This window comes from Cavia porcellus, unplaced genomic scaffold, assembly GCF_034190915.1.
Source record: "Cavia porcellus strain 051 isolate PalLab524CR breed Dunkin Hartley unplaced genomic scaffold, mCavPor4.1 scaffold_3, whole genome shotgun sequence".
In the NCBI taxonomy this organism is placed as follows: Eukaryota; Metazoa; Chordata; class Mammalia; order Rodentia; family Caviidae; genus Cavia; species Cavia porcellus.
The window spans coordinates 79,369,132-79,386,060 of NW_026947486.1; the positions used below are offsets into that span (position 1 = coordinate 79,369,132).

The window sequence follows — 16,929 nt, forward strand, 5'->3', positions numbered from 1 at the left end:
ATAGACGGCAAATGTTTACAAATACTTTTTGAGTTTTTTTGAAATTGCGTATCATTTGTTTATTTTTACTATACACATTGCATTGTGTATATATGACTTATTTGAAAATTATTTTAACATGATAAAAGTTTACTTGAAAAGTAAATATAAGAGAAGATAATAGTTCAAAATGTCTATGTCCCAACAAGCTTTAGATCAGTATATGAACATTTAAACCTGCACATGGAGGGCAGGGCCACTGATTCCTCAGGGTATCAGTCACTTTTCCACTCTTCAGACAGATTAGCTGGCATAGGCAACTTAAAGGAAGAAAAATTTATTTCAGTTCATAGTTTCATTGGGTTCAGGGCATGGTCATCCGGCTCCAAGGCAGAAATGCCATGGCAGAACAGTATGGCAAAAGCAAACTGCTCACCTTCTGGTGGCCAGCAAGCAGAGAGAGAAGAAAGGAACCGGGGGTAAAAATTCACCCTCCCAGATCATACTGCCAGTGACGTGTCCCCTCTGATCAAGCCCTTCTCTGATCAGAGGTTTAGGGGACATTTTAGATCTAAACCACAACATTTGGAAAATATGGAGAGAAGATTTTCATATGAAGAAAGTTAAAGATGATCCAAGAGTATCTGTAGATTGGGGAGAGGAAGACGACTCCAGATAGCCCTAGAAATAAAGATATGAAATACTCAGCAAGATTCATGTATACAAAAAAGAAAAGAAAAAAAAAACCTTAGTTATACTATACCTTAAAAAGGAATATACTATCTGGCGAAAAGTCTCTTAATACTAATCATACTGGTATATATAATAACAGAAGTTAAAGGGGGTAATATTGAAAATTCAAATATTTACTAAATTGGAAATAGACGTAGGTATGTTAAAAGCTTTGGTACGCATCTGGGTGTATCTCAGTGGAAGAGCACTTCCCTAGCATGTGCAAGGCCCTAGATTTGACCCCCAACCCTACAGAAAAATAAAATCTATGATCCAATTTTTTGACCCACACTCTATGTCTACAAGCAAAGGAAAATTTTTACATTACTTTTTTTCCCCTACGAACCAACCTGGCACATTTGGGCAAAACTACACACACACCTTATATCTACTCTCCACAGCTCAGTAAGAAGAGCCTTCATTTTGCTGATTTTCTGTTCTCTTGAACCCAGTGCCATGCTGATGAGTCATCTGACATCTTTAAGTTTAAGCATTATTATTTATGATCTCTGCCTCCTCACCAAAACCACCCATTCTATGCTACAAAGAAACCAAAGGAAAACAGTAATCAAGCAGAATCATGTTGTCAACTTGAGAGCAAAGAGAAAACAGGCACTAAGGGGAGGAAATTACTTAAATCTTCTAAACAAGTAAATTAAATATTAATCAAGATATAATGCCATCTCTCACATGGACAGTATGAAGGTGGAGAGGAACACATACTAAGAGAAGCCACAAAAATAACCTAACATATAAAACCAATAAAGCAAATTCCCTGCGGTAGGCTTCTGAGCTTTTTAAGGGAGGTGCTGTTTATAAATGCAAAAAAGCATGGGCAAATGGGAAATATTTCCCATACCCTCTGTGGGCCACTGCAAACTATTTAAAAGAGTCGGCAGGATTTCATTTGGCCTCATGAAAACACAGACTAAGTGAATATGTTGATATACATAGGCCAAAAACAAACCATGTGAAATATTTATTGCGTCCTGTTTGCATTTCACACATTAATTATATTCTGCAATTGTTTGCTGTTCAATTTGATTCAGAGTAGAACGGTGAAGCAGTTGAAGTCTTAACATTGTCTCTCTTGCCACCTAGTGGTCCAATACCATATTTCACAGTAACTGTAATGGTTACAAAGGATGTTTGGGGACTTTGTTTTATTTTACTTTGCTTTGTTTTGTTTTGACTTTTATTGATTTATTTTTATTAATTCATGTTTACATTACATAATATTTACATTCCTTGTGTGTAGTTTGTACATATACATAATATACCTTAAATCCTCTTTTCATTCTGTTTTTCTCCCCTCGCTCCTCCCTCCATCTCTTGATCCTCTTCCCATTTGAGAAAGACCTATCTCCATACTTCCTATTATAGCCACCATCAAGAAATCAAATAATAACAAATGCTGACAAGGCTGCAGGGAAATAAAGAACTCCTCTGCATTGTTGATAAAAATGTAAACTAATACATACACTATAAATAAGTATGGAGATTCCTCAATAACTACAACTAGAAATTTCATTGACACAACTATTCCCTTTCCAGGTATCTTTGTAAAAGAGTTAAAGATGTAGTGGTATCATGTAAGATTCCTAAAAGAGTTAAAGACATAATATTATAGTGATACATACATATTCATATTTACATGCACAATTCATAATAGCTAAATCTTAGAAGAGTCCTATGTGTCAGTGAACAGATGAATGAATAAAAAATGTAGCATTTATACATAATAGAGTACTAGTCTGCCATAAAAAACATTAAATTTGAGACATTCACAGGATTAAATTTGGGTAGTTTCTCTCTCTCTCTCTCTCTCTCTCTCTCTCTGTCTCTCTCTGTCTCTCCCTTCTCTCTTATTTTTAAAAGAAATTAAAGATCTTTTGATTATATTTCAAGGTGAAAAGCAAAACTACACAATCTCTATTGTATAAATTATATATATGGACTGACCAGTCTTGTCTTCTACCAGTAACCATCCCTTTCTGTTTTTCTCAGTATAGCCCTGTAATTGTACAGCTTTTCCTTTTATAGGCATCCAAGATATGAAGAGCTATGGGTCAAAATGATGTGTCTCTATTTGCTTTCTGTGATTGCTATAACAATCACAATCTTGGTGACCTACTATTATTTTGCACTTCTGGGGGTCATAGCTCCTAAAATGATCAAGGTATCAGCTAGTAGGGTGCATTCATTGTGGAGGATCTAAGGAAGAATCCAGTTAGTTACCTTTTCCAACTTGTAATAACAGCCACAGTCCTTGGCTCCTGGCTCCAATGGACCACCCTCATATTTCAGGATACATACCATAGTTATCCAGCCTTCAACAACAGCATAACAGCATTTGCTTACCTTGGAGAAGTGTTCCATATGTAGTAATCAATTAAATTATAAGAACATCCCTGAAGGTAGAGACAATGTTGTGCATGATCCTTAGCTCCTAGAAGCTGTGATTTTGAGTTGTTAGTTTTTGAAATTTATAGGATATTTTACCGGGTTTTAGGAAGTATGAGCTGTATTTCTCAGTCTTCTACATAACTTGGCACTTAAATGAAATATACAACTAATACGCAAAGATACCCAGAGGTTTGTTGACAAACTCCCAATCCTTCCTCTAATTATTTTTCTCATCTATATTGAGGAATCAATGATCAAAAAATTATATTAAACAATACCGAGAGTGGGGTTGTTGCTGTGTCTATACTTGACCATGTTTTTTGAGAGGCTTTAGAAATGGCTTGTGGGCAGAGTTTGGAAAGGTTTGGACATGTCTCCTGGATGCATAGAGCTGGAGCAGCTGAGGCTGTTCTGTAGAGGAGATTCTGGTCAGTACTCAGGAGGCCAGAAGGCTGACAGAAAGCCTGATGGTAAAGACCAGGCTTGGGAGGTTTCTGCTGGGAAGAAGGACTGCATTGATTGTTGGACTGCCCATAATGTGTGTTATGGCTTGGCAGAAAGTTTGTCTGCATTTTGCTCATGCTCAGAGACTTTGCTTGAGACTGAGACTAAGAGCAATGGACTGATTAATCTGGCTAAGGAAATTTCAAGGCAGTGAAATGTTGAGGCTGTGCATGGCTATTGTTGGGGGCTTTTAGCCAGCTTTATGTTGCAAATCAAGAGCAAAGAGCCCAGCAGGATAATTTACAATGCTGTGAGTTTGGCCAAAAGGAAAACTCCAGGAAAGTTGTGGACTGTAAAGACAGAGTTGAAAAGAAACAGTGAGATAGGAAAGATGGCCAGGGAGCATTCCAGGAAGCAGCAGGTCTCCATCCTTTGCAGGCTCAAAACTTCAAAAGTGAAAGAATTTGCTCAGAGGGGAAAGCTGAAGAGCAACACGCTCCAGAATGGTGGCAGAGACCACATGATGCTCCAGAATGGTGGCAACCACATGAGGTTACAGAATGGCAGCAACATAGAGAAGCCTTTCTACACAATCAGGTTCACAAAGCTCAGTGATTCAGGTAATTGACTCCTACAGTCAAGAGAGAGAAAATCTTGGCTACTGCTCCAGCTGGCAGCAGACCTTGGCGGCATCCACATGGTGCTGATTTTAGGTGCAAGGAAAATGCACAAATTCTGAGGGTAAGACGGCCTCTTCCTCAATTGCAAAGGGTCTGGGAGGCCAAGCAGTGTGCCCCTGAGAGGGCAATTTGTAAAGATGTAAAGATGAAGCCAGAGGTGCAATGGAGATCCCAGAAGTTTGGAAAAGCCAGCAACGTGGATGATCCAAGGAAAGTTGCAAAAAGTGAGTGGAGAGGGTTTGAGAGAGAAGCTGCAGGAGCTGAAATCCCTAGAAGTGCTGTGGAGGTGGAATCACCCAAGCCTTTTGGAGCTTGTGACCAGATTGCTTCAAATGCTGAGCATGGAACTCTAGGACTTAATGTTTGCCCTGCTGGATGTTGGACTTGCTTTGCTTCCAATACTTTATATTCCCCTGTTTGTAACTTTTGGAATGGTAATGCTTATCTTGTGCCTTTACATTTCAGAAATGTTTAACCTTGTTTCATTTGCACAGGGGGTTAGTTAAGAGTTTGCTACAGATCTTGGAAAAAACTTGGGACTTGGACTTTTCAGCAATGCTGAAACTGTTAGGACTTTGGCAACTCTTGGAGATGGACTAAACATCTTTTGTATAAAAGATGTACATGAGTTATGGGGGCCAGGGGTGGAATGTCATGATTTATGTCTGTGGCCCCCAGGCCTCAGCTGTTTGCATTATGCATTTGTGATTGGCTCGTTGTCTAGCGCTGGATTGACGGTGTCAGTGCTACACCCAGATAAGGGTGGAGCCAGCATACAATGTAGTGGCAGGAAGAAGGTATATCTTGCTCTTTTGCCGGTTTCTGCCTTGCTGTTTGTAGCTGTCATGAACTGTGTCCCTGCCATGCCATCCTGCCTTGGAGCCAACTGAGTATGGACTGAAACCTCCAAGAAACTGTAAGAAATAAACTTTTCCTTTCCCAACTTTGAGCATCAGGTATTTTGTCTCAGAGACAAGTAAAAAGAAACTAAGACCCCCTAATTATTTTTGATTACTGGATAAAATGCATGGTATAAAAAGTAATTTACCAAAAAATGGAGAAAAGACAATATATAAATAATCATAGGAAAAGATATTGAAACTTAATGCAAATAAGAAAATTACCTATATGAGATCCTCTCTAGCAGCCATACTTCAATAGCAAAGGAAGGAGAGAATCAGAATGTCTGAAAGGTTGGAGGCTTAAGGTTTTAGTGAAGAGAGGCCAGGAGCTCCCACTACCAGTCATCTGCTTCATGATGATGTAGACAGCTGGCTCTGTATGGATAAATGAATTTTTAAAAGATCATCAGAAGTGTTATGACAAATACAAAACCCTTATTGTTCCCAAGATAGTAACTCTGAAGACAAATATTATGTAAGATTGCATTTATTTGCCTCTTGAGGTGGTCCCTTATTTGAGATTTACTCCCATCCCTCAACTATAAACCTTTCTAGTAAAATAGCAGTAGGAATGAAAAGAAATAATGTGTCCTTCAACCAAAGAGAAAAGAAGTGTGGGCCAGAGTGGTCACACAGAAAGAGTCAGAATTCATTACACTATTGGAGAATGAAAATCGAGAAGTTGACCTCACTAGTCTCTGTGTATGAAAAATTCAACTTCTTCAGGATAGGAGACCCTCACTAAGTAGAGCATTTGGCAAACTCTAATCAAAACACAAGCTGTTATCCTACTGAAATGAAATCAACATGGAAAAAGGAGGAACTTTCTTCTATCCTTTGCATGCCTCTTAGTGTCTCAGTGGCCTTGAAAGCAGTGCTTCTTTCCCAAAGCCCAGTGTCTACCAAAACAAAGGGTCACAGTTTCTAACATGTCATGAGATTTTTAGGCAACCCAAGGGAAAGACCTCTATTTTGTACATAATCTGAAATATTTTGAGACCCTATTGGGACTTGGGTTTTGAGATAATTTAAATGGGAGAATTTATCTTTTCAATTTATCCAACTCGCATAGACCAAGAGTCCTTGGGCCCATTAGTATAAGAAAACAATCAACATTAAATAAGCAGTATGGATCCAGTCTGTACTATTTATTCCACACCATGACACTCACTGTTCATTATTCAAAAACTGACTGGCACCTGTGTATTCCAGGAATGGAGCTGGGCCTCTAGGCAATGAACAAACTGTTGACAGAGCGTATACATTCCAAGAGACAAGGACAGAGGTCCACAAATAGAGCAAAAAGTGGTGAGTGCTATAAAAGCAGTATGAGCAAGGTGTACACAATGTTAGAAAAAGCAAAAGAGGTGAAACAATGAAAATATTGGGATTTTTTGGAGACAGGTTTCAGTATGTAGTTCAGGCTGGATTTGAACTCCCTTATGTAACCCAGGATGGCCTCGAAGTCAGGACAATTCTCCTGTCTCAGCCTCCCAAGTTCTGGGATTACAGGAATGCACCATCACTCCTGACAAAATGAGGAAAGAATTAACTCAGTGGGAAGTTGCTTTTGAGCTGAAACTCTGAAAGGTGGAAATACTCTGTGTAAGCAGAATTTATTCCTTTATTTTTTTAACCCCCTTATTTCATTGAATGTACTTCTGGCCCAGCCCCACTTTGTGAACCACCTTCCTATATTCACACTCCAAGAGCACTCAGTTGACTATTTGACTGTTTGCACTTGTCAACTCATTACTAGCTTCACTAAGTCCCACCCTGCATACACCTCCTATCTCTTGACACTTAAATTCGCCTGTTGCAAATGCTGGCAAGGCTACAGGGGGGAAAGGAACTTTGTTGGTAGAACTTTAAATTGGTATAAACACAATAGAAGTCAGCATGGAGATTTCTTTAAAAGACATCTTAAAACAGAATTCCATTTGATCTAGATATTCCTCTTCTAGGTATCTTCCCAAAAGAGTTAAATACATCATATTGGATCCCATAGGGTTGACTGGAGAGGTATCAGAGGTGCTCAGAAAGGATTCACTGAAGCTACAAGTACACTGTAGTAGAGGAAGGCCTTACACCCTGAATCAAAACATTAGTTGAAAAGATGATGCATGTTGATCTAATTTAATAATTGGATCACTGAGGGGGGGGGGGCAGAAGAACTAAAGCAGCACTGTTCCAGCCCCTGCTCCTCGGGGAAGTAGCCAATCTGAGAGTGTTCTTAGTGAAGGAATGAACAAAGGAGCACTGAGGAGACTGCATTCTTAAGGTCAGAGAATTTGTATATATTAGCCCTTTTGTCCTATCACCTCTTACAAACACGAGAGAATACTGCAGCCCAGAGGCAGCCTCAGTGGCAGTCACTGAAGGCGGAGGTTCTGAGAACTTCTCCACAGGCAGAATGGGCATAAATGGGCAAAAAGAGACAATGGATCCCTATAGGCGTCACCCTAACCTGCAGAACCTGTGGTCGCCACCTGAGGGTGAGTGTCTCCAGTTGCCACAGTTATGTAACAACCATCGTCTCTCCTGCAGACCTCCCCACGGTGTGTGAAAGCATCCATAAAGTCCTGAGGACTTCCAGCCTAGCAGAAGTATGCCCCCAACTCAGTGGCTCCCTGCCTGCAAGTGAACCTGCCTGCAGTTTCCACCCTTAGGCAGGTGGGGGTGGGAGGGGGAGCTGGAGCTTAAATCAAGACCAAGGAGAGTGTCAGGTTCTGTGACGAACTGGCAGACAGAATTCCTGAGACTGGGTTTGTCTGGGTTTTGGAGTACAAAAGAAAGGTGATTTTGTTGCAGTTGACGCAGTAAAAGTGTAACTAAGGAAGTGTGTGAGCACTCAGGCTTTTTGCCAAGGCAGTCATGTGCACATTCTCTTGTTGGAGTATTTTAAATGAGTTACTGTTGAATATGTATATTTTTTCTATCAAATATATATGTCTATATATAATTAGACATATATTTCTTATATATATGTCTATATGTATATATGTACATATACATATAGACATATATATTTCTTAGGTTTACTTGGTTTTTTTTGCACCCTCTTTTGCTATCCCTATCTACTCTTTTGAACTCACATTTCATGACAATAATGTTTTCTTATGTTTGGTTTTCCCACTTTATAAATTTTTCACCTGAAATTCTTCAGTTGCCACATTCTATTCTGTCAGTCACTCCTAGCTTCTCTTGCGTTAACCTTCTGTCCTCTTTATTGTACTCCCTTTGCCCTTCCTGATTTTATCTAGCCCCTTGCCTTTCCTTGCTTCTTTTTTCACTTGACAAGTGCACAAGTGGTTCTGACAACCTCGTAGATCTTCTCAATCCTTAAGTACACTTCCCTGCTCCTACATCTTTTCCTCTCCACCACAAATATCTTTTTAAACCCCCAACACTAAACGCTTAATCCAGATAAAGTACCTGCAACAGAATCTGATCCTATATCTATTTTTAACTATTACTTTGCCTCCTATATACCTGCCCCCATAAATTTATGCTTGTCTTTCATCCATCCCTTAATCTCTCTCTTGTACTTCTTTTCCCACATCATAGAGTAACTGCTAATAACAGTTGAATGTGGGCTGCAAAGGGTGTTAATAAAGGAGGAAAGTATAAATGGAAAGTCTACCACATATAAATGGTATGTGATAGCATCTATAGCTGCTGTTATAATGAGAAGTAATTCTTCCCTCAAAACTCAAGGACCGGGGCTGGGGATTTAGCTCAGCGGCAGAAGCACCTGCCTTGCAAGCAGGCAGTCGTGAGTTAGATCCCTGGTACAGATAAAAAGCAAAACAAAACAAAACAAAAACCCTCAAGATCAGAGTCAAAACCACTTAAATTAAATAACTGATGTAATAAATAATATCTCTGGGCAAACAAAGCTGAAAACATCATGGGAAGGCAGTATTTTACTAAAAAGACTTTCATATAACTTACAAGCTCTCCTCATTCTAAGTGAATTTGACCTGCAGCAACAAGAAAAAGAGAAAACTAACAAACAAAAAGATATGCATATTTCTCCGAACATGAACAAGGCAACAAAAGATCACAAAGTTCTACCACCTCTCCCAAGGCAGATCCAGAGGCCACAAATGGAGAGCAAAGCAAAAAAAAGATAGTAGATCTAAGAGTTGATTAAAAAAGAGTAAAAGGAATTTGGTGTATTCAAAGATAATATGACCCAAAAGGTTATCATACAAGATGACCAATGCAAATTTGAAGAAAACAAATAAAAAATTGGAAGATCTGGCCAAAATGGTTCAAAACATAAATAATAAGGTTAACAAATCTATAGAATTCTCAGAAAGATATCAGACAGCAATACAGATTATAAAAACTTCATAGAGTTCATAAATTTCAGACATTATCAATGTGAAGACACAGCTTCTAACATCAAGGACAAAATGGTACATTATGATGAATTACTCATTGAAAAATAAAAGAAGAAAACTTCATCCAATAGCTACTAAAAACACTAAGAAGGACAACATAAGTCTAATTGGAGATAAAGAGAAACTGAAAGATAGAACATACGAAATAATCAGCTCATCTAGAGAAATTATAATGGAAAACTTCACTAACATGAAAAAAGAATTCAGCATACAAGTAAGCAAGGTTTATACAACATCAACCAACTATAAAGGAAAAAACCTTTTCAAAACACATTTTAATTAATGTGCCAAATTTCCAATAAAAAAAACTTGAATTTTAAAAGTGGTCAGACAAATAATCACATTAATTCTAAAGTTTATTAGAATTAATATTATAATTATATTAATTATATAACTATATTATTATTATTATTATTAATTAGAACTATCGCGGACTTTTTCACACAAACTTTAAAGGCCAGGAAATCTCAGAGTAAGATATTTCAAGCCGTAAAAGCAAACAACTTCCAGATTAACCTATCTGGCATAATTTTCCTTCAAAACAATGGAAAGACCCCAGCCACCATGTGCACTCCAGCTGCCATCAGGACTCTCCAGTGGGTAGGCAGCACTGAGAGGGAGAATCAGTCAGGTCAGCCCCAGTAAGCACTCCAGCCATCGTTGGAACTCTCCCATAGGTATCCAGGGCAAGCCATGTCTTAGAGAAGCCATGAATGTCTAGAAAAGCCATCCATGCAACCCACTGCCTCCTGAGGAACCAGGGTTAGCAGAAACCAAGATACCTAACATATCCCTATACATTGTGGATGGGTAGCCAATGTGGGACACACATGGGACCTCACAACTTGCTCACCTGCAGAAACCTAGGAAAATATGAAGATGAAGCAAAAGGCAATCCCTGGCCTCCAGCCAAAAGAGAACAAGTGTCTGAGACATAGACATGGAATCAAGTTGTAGTCACACACGGGAAATTTCTGGAATGATGGTGATTGAATTAAAGAAAATACTTAATACGGCTATAACATAAATCAAATCAAAAATAATATCTCAGGTGAAAGAAGAAATGACAAATATTATACAAGGGTTGCTGAGCCTATCTAAAGAAGACATAGATAGAAAAAAGGGGCATAGGAGAATGAGGGAAGCTTAGCATGAACATTATAAAGAAGAGGAATGCATGAAACAGACCCAAAGAGATACTCAGAAAATTAAAAACTCCACTGAAAGCTGGCAAAACCTTTTCAAAGAAACTGAAAATAGATTTTCAAACCTTGAAGACAAGATGGCAGTAAGAGATCATGAAAGGAAAATTTCTGAGAAAAAACAAGGAACCAGGAAATAATTCAATGGCTGCAAGACAATGTAAAGAAAAATAATTTAAGAGTGACAGGTGTCAACAAAAAAGCAGCAGTCAACACAAATGACAAAAAGAGACAATTTACAGAAGCCATAGCTGAGAACTTCCCAAGCATGGGAAAAGGACCTGACATACACATAAGTGAGGCATATAGAACTCCAATTAGCCATGACCAAAATAAATCTACACCTAGACATGTGTTAATCAAGACCCCACAAATTCAACACAAGAACAGAATAGTGAAGACTGTTAGAGGAAAGAAACAGATCATCTGTAAAGGAAAACCCATCAGAATCAGGACAGGCTTCTCAACTCAAACATCAGGTCAAGAAAAACTTGACATGAAATCCTTCCAGTCTTCAAAGAAAATAACTCCCAACCTGGTTGATGTACCCTGCCAAACTATGTTTCAAAATTGATGGAGAAATAGGATACTTCCATGACAAAGAACAAATGAAGCAATTTATGACTCCAAACCAAGCCACACACAGTACTGAAGCATATTCTAGAGAGAGAGGGAAAAAATGGCCACAGTCCCAGAAACAGCAGCAGAGTGGGATCACTGAGCAGGGTACAGTTGAATGGAGGCAAAAAGTAGGGAGCCAGTGGCAGGAAAAAAGCATGCAAGAGACAACCCAGTCCCCATGTTGGCCATGACCAGTAATGTAGATGGCCTTGATTCACCAATAAAAAGAACACAGGCAGGGTGGATCAAGAAAGAAGATGCATCAACATGCGGTATACAAGAAACACATGAACTCCAAAGGAAATTCATAGACTGAAAATCAAAAGACAAAAAGCAATGCTCCGTGTGACAGGGAAGCAGAAATAAAGCAGAGGTGGTTTGCTCATCAATTGCAGAATAGATAATAAAGATAGTGGCATTTTTATGTAATGGAATGCTACTCAGCTACAGAGAAGGATAATCATGAGGCTCTGTTAGGTAAATGGATGCAACTCATGATCAGGCTCTTGGGTGAAATGGTTCAGACTCACATAGGTGAACATCATGCTGTCTCCCTAGCATAAGAAACTGAAGGAGTTAGTGGGATCCAAGATGTACAGTAGATATGGTGAAAGTGAAAGAGGAGGAAATGTGTGAAAAGGGAAGGTGGTAGCCGTTGTTGGTTCCCTAAGTTTTCTTTTAAAATCCTCTGTAATTTTATTGTTTTATTTTGATTGGTCTTATTCTGTTTTGTTTGGTTTCATTTTATTACATCTGGTGGCATAGGCAGCTATTTTGAAGATAACAAGGTATCTTCTGGTAGCCATTGTTGATTTTCTATTATTTTATTTGAAAATCTTGCATAGCTTTCATTGTTTTGTTTTGATTCACTTTATTTTGTTCTGGTTTGTTTGATTTTACTACTTCTGATGTTATGGCAGCTTTTTTGGAAGATAAGAGAGGCATTATGGAAACCATTGTTGATTTGCAATTATCTTGTTTTGAAATCCTGCATTACTTTCACTGTTTTGTTTTTATTATTTTTCTTCTTTTTTTGGTTTGATTTTAATGTGTATTATGATATGAAGATCTGTTTTGAAGATAACAAGATATATTCTGGCAGTTATTGTTGGTTTCCTATTATCCTGTTCTGAAGTCATATTATTTTCACTGTTTTGTTTTGATTGTGTTTATTCTGTTTTATTTTGTTTGGTTTATTCTCTTAAAAATAAAAGATGGAGAAATAATGGCATTTTGTGAAAAAGAATAGCTCAAAATGTTTATGAAACCAGAGCAGCACTCCAGAAAATACTCAAGACTATCATAGACAGATATGATGAAACTATGAAAACTGAAAATCAAGATGGAATGTATACATAAATAATAGATAATAGAATAAATTTAAAAATGAAATGAAAAACCAAGCGGTCCTTTTGAGCACTTTCTTTCACCTCATTATCACATTATCTATTGTGCCTAAGTCTTGTAACCTAAACTACTTGTATGATAACAATATGCAATATATTAATTAGTGTAATTTCCCTATTATTTTTTAAATTCTGTATCATTTCTTTTTTCTTTTTTTGTTTTTTTAAAATAAAAAGCAAAGTGTCATTAAAGAGTCCGGCAATAGGAAAAATGAACATATTTTGTTAATAACTCATAGTTTTAATGACTTCAACTCTCCAATTACAATACACAGATTGGACCAAAAAACCAAATCCAACAGTCTGCTGCATTCAAGAAACTCATGTAATATGAATATATATTCATAGACTAAATGTTAGAAGATGGAAAACAAGATTTCAAGCTTCAGTCAACCAAAGCAAGTAGAAGTAGCAATTTTAATGTTGGACAAAGTGCATTGGAAGATAATACTAATCATAAGAGACAGAAAGATCACTACATACTAGTTAAATTAATAATCCAACAAGAAGAAATAAAATCTACAAATGTATATGCAGTGAATACTGAAGGAGCTATTTTCATAAAACAAACTCTTTCAGACATAAAACATCAAATAACTACTAATATAATTAGAGTAGGCCATCTCAATATCCCACTTATACAAAGAGGTGGATCAACAAAACAATCAAAAATGAAATTTCAGAGTTGAAGCATGCCCTTGGACATATGGACTTAATTGACAACACAAGAATGTTCTACACAAGATCATCACTCCCAGTGGTCAAGGACCCACCCAGCTCCCAGCCACACTAGGCTGGGCTTTGCAGGTTTCAGGCCTGCCTGGACCATTCCCAGTGACCTTCTTTCAATCTGGGAAACTCAGCTCCCTGCTGTGGTGAGTCCTGCGTGTCATCCCAAGCCCCTGGAGACTTTAAGATCATTGCTCCCAGTGGGCAAGAATCCGCCAAGCTCCCAGCCACACTAGACTAGGCTTGGGAGGTTTTGTGGCCTAACTAGATTACGCCCAGCAATCTTCTTCAATCAGGAGAGTTGAGTACGTGAAGTGAGTTCTAGGGCAGTGGTCCTTGCCTGGGGAGAACTTTAGACCATCATCCAGGGTAGTTAGGTGCTCAACCAGCTTCCTGGAACACTGTAAGTGGCATGGGAGTGCCTGAGAGCCTGACTGGACCACATTCAGCAACCTCCATTCAGTCCCAGGAGCCCAGGGCATAGGAAGCCTTGGAACAACACTTGAAACACAGAAATATAGGAAAATGACAAAATGAAAGACCAAAATACAATCTTGAACCTCGAACTCATCCCAAGAAAGCCCAGGGGAAGCCTTGGAACAACACTTGAAACACGGAAATATAAGAAGATGACAAAACAAAAGACCAAAATGCAATCTTGAACCTTCAGCCCATCCCAAGAAAGCCTAGGAGCCATGTACATAGAAGAAAATATATGCAATACACCTGAAATACCTCAAATAATAGCAACTGAAATAAAGAAGCAGCTCCTGGAAGCCTTAAAGGAATTCAAACTAGAAATAATCTCCCAGGTAAAGAAGAAATGATAAAAGAAATGAAAGAAATGCTGAACACATCTAAATAGCACACAGTTAAAAAAATTAGAAAAAAAAACAAAAACATAGAATCCCCAGATGAACAATATAAGAAACAAACAGAATACAGGAAGCAGATTCAAAGAGATATACAGGAAATCAAAAATTCCATTGAAAGTTGTCAAAACCGACTCAATGAAAGTGAAGATAGAATTTCAGACCTCAAAGACAAGATTGCAACTAGTGAAAAGGAAAGGAAAGATCTTTTAAAAATAACAAGGAATCAGGAAATAACAATTCAACATCTGCAAGATGATGTAAAGAAAAGCAACATAAGATTCATAGGGATAAATGAAAAAGAAGGGAACAAAACAAATGATATCAAGAGGCTATTTACGGAAGTAATAGCTGAAGATTTCCCAAACATGAGAATGGAAACTGACATTAGGATTAGTGAAGCATATAGAACTCCAGATAGACATAACCAAAATAAAATTACACCTAGACATATAATAATCACCATTCCAGAAATTGAACATAAGAATAGCGTGTTAAAAGCTGTTATAGAGAAAAGACGGATCACTTATAAAGGAAAACCTATCAGAATCACAGCAGACTTCTCAACACAAACAATGAAGTCAAGAACAGCATGCAGTGAAGTATTTCAGATCCTAAAGGAAAATGATTTTCAACCTAGACTGATGTACCCTGTGAAGCTGTCCTTCAAAATGGATGGAGAAATAAGATACTTCCATGACAAAGAACAGCTAATAAGCTTCATGTTTACCAAGCCAACACTGCAAAGGATACTGAAAGACAGTCTAGATACGCATAGGAAAAAACCACTAAGCAAGGTTGAAAATTAAACAGAATGGAAAGATAAAGATGCAACACAAGAAAAATAACATGTCAACAATAAACCAATATATAAAGTTATAACTATTACTGTGAATTGTCTCAATTCACCAATTAAAAGAAACAGACTGGAAAAATGGATCAAGAAACAACATCAAACCATATACTGTCTTCAAGAAACCCATCTAACCCAAAAGAAAACTCACAGACTGAAATTCAAAGGATGGAAAACAATACTTCATGCAACAGGAACCCCCAAAAAGTGGAGGTATCTATTCTGTTTGCAGAAAATGTGAACTTCAACCAAGATTGATCCTAAGAGATAAAGAAGGTCATTAATACTGGTTAGGGGAAAACTTCAAGAGGAAGAGATAATTATCTTAAATATATATGCACCAAATTCCAGAGCACCCAGTTACACAAAGCAAGCATTAACAGAATTGAAAAATCAAATTAGAAATAACACAATTATAACAGGATACCTTAACACACCATTGACACCAAGGGACAGATCAACCAGACAAAAAATCAGCAAAGAAATAACAAAACTGAGTCACACCTGTGAACAAATGGACTTGATAGACATATACACAGTGTTCATTCAACAGCACCAGAATATACATTCTTCTCAGAAGCACATGGAACAGTCTCTAAAATAGACTATATGCTATCTCACAGAACATACTTAAATAAATGCAAAAGAATTGAAATTACTCCTGCATGTTATCAGAACACAGTGCCATGAAACTAGAAATTAAAAGTCCCCACAAACACATGGAAATTGAATAATACACTCTTGAGCAATCAGTAGATCATGGGGAAAATTAAAGAAGAAGTTAAACAGTACCTACAAGCAAATGAAAATACAAATACAACTTACTGGAATCTGTGGGATGCAATGAAAGCAGTCCTCATAGGGATATTTATGTCACTGAGCTCCCATATCAGGAAAATAGAACGAATGCAAATAAACAACCTGATGATACAACTCAAACATCCAGAAAAAGAAGAGTGAGTCAAACCCAAAGCCAAAAGAAGGGAGGAAATTATATAAATCAGAGCAGAAATTATTGCAATAGATACTAAGAAAACAATCCAAATAATCAATGAATCAAAGAGTTGGTTCTTTGAAAGAATAAATAAAATTGATAAGCCCTTAGTCAACCTTATTTTAAAAAGGAAAGAAAAAGACCAAATTCATGTAATAAGGAATGAAAAAGGTGAAATCACTACAGACTCTGTAGAAATACAGATCATCAACAACTATTTCAAAAACCTCTACTCTCATAGGTTCAATAACACAGAAGAAATGGACAGATTCCTAGAAACATATGAAGTATCGAAACTGGGTCAAGAAGATGTAAAACTGCTGAATAACCCAATTACTATTAATGATATTGAAAACGTAATTAAGTTCTTACCTACAAAGAAGAGCCCAAGCCCAGACGGATTCACTGGAGAATTCTACAAGAAATACCAAAAGACCTAATGCCAACACTCCTCAGACACTTCAATGAAACTGAAAGGGAAGAAATCCTTCCTAAATCGTCCCTAGAAGCAAATATTACTCTCGTACCAAAACCAGAGAAGGATCCAACTGAAAAAGAAAACTACAGACCAGTCTCCCTAAGGAACACAGATGCAAAAATCCTCAATAAAATATTGGCAAATAGGATGCAGCAAATCATCAAGAAGATCATACACCATGACCAAGTGGGATTCATCCCAGGCATGCAGGGATGGTTCAAT

The 16,929-nt window shown here is 37.6% G+C and overlaps 1 long non-coding RNA gene across 1 annotated transcript in view; it reads right to left on the bottom strand.

The window, feature by feature from the left end:
* Positions 1-300: 300 nt before the first annotated feature.
* The window catches only part of LOC134475486 (uncharacterized), a 48,189-nt gene continuing 31,560 nt past the window's right edge, over positions 301-16,929 (bottom strand). Inside the window, exons 2-3 of the long non-coding RNA XR_010046633.1 lie at positions 5,366-5,518; positions 301-660 (exon numbers count right to left, since the gene is read on the bottom strand). This is a non-coding gene — a long non-coding RNA (uncharacterized LOC134475486). The remainder of the gene's footprint in view (positions 661-5,365; positions 5,519-16,929) is intronic.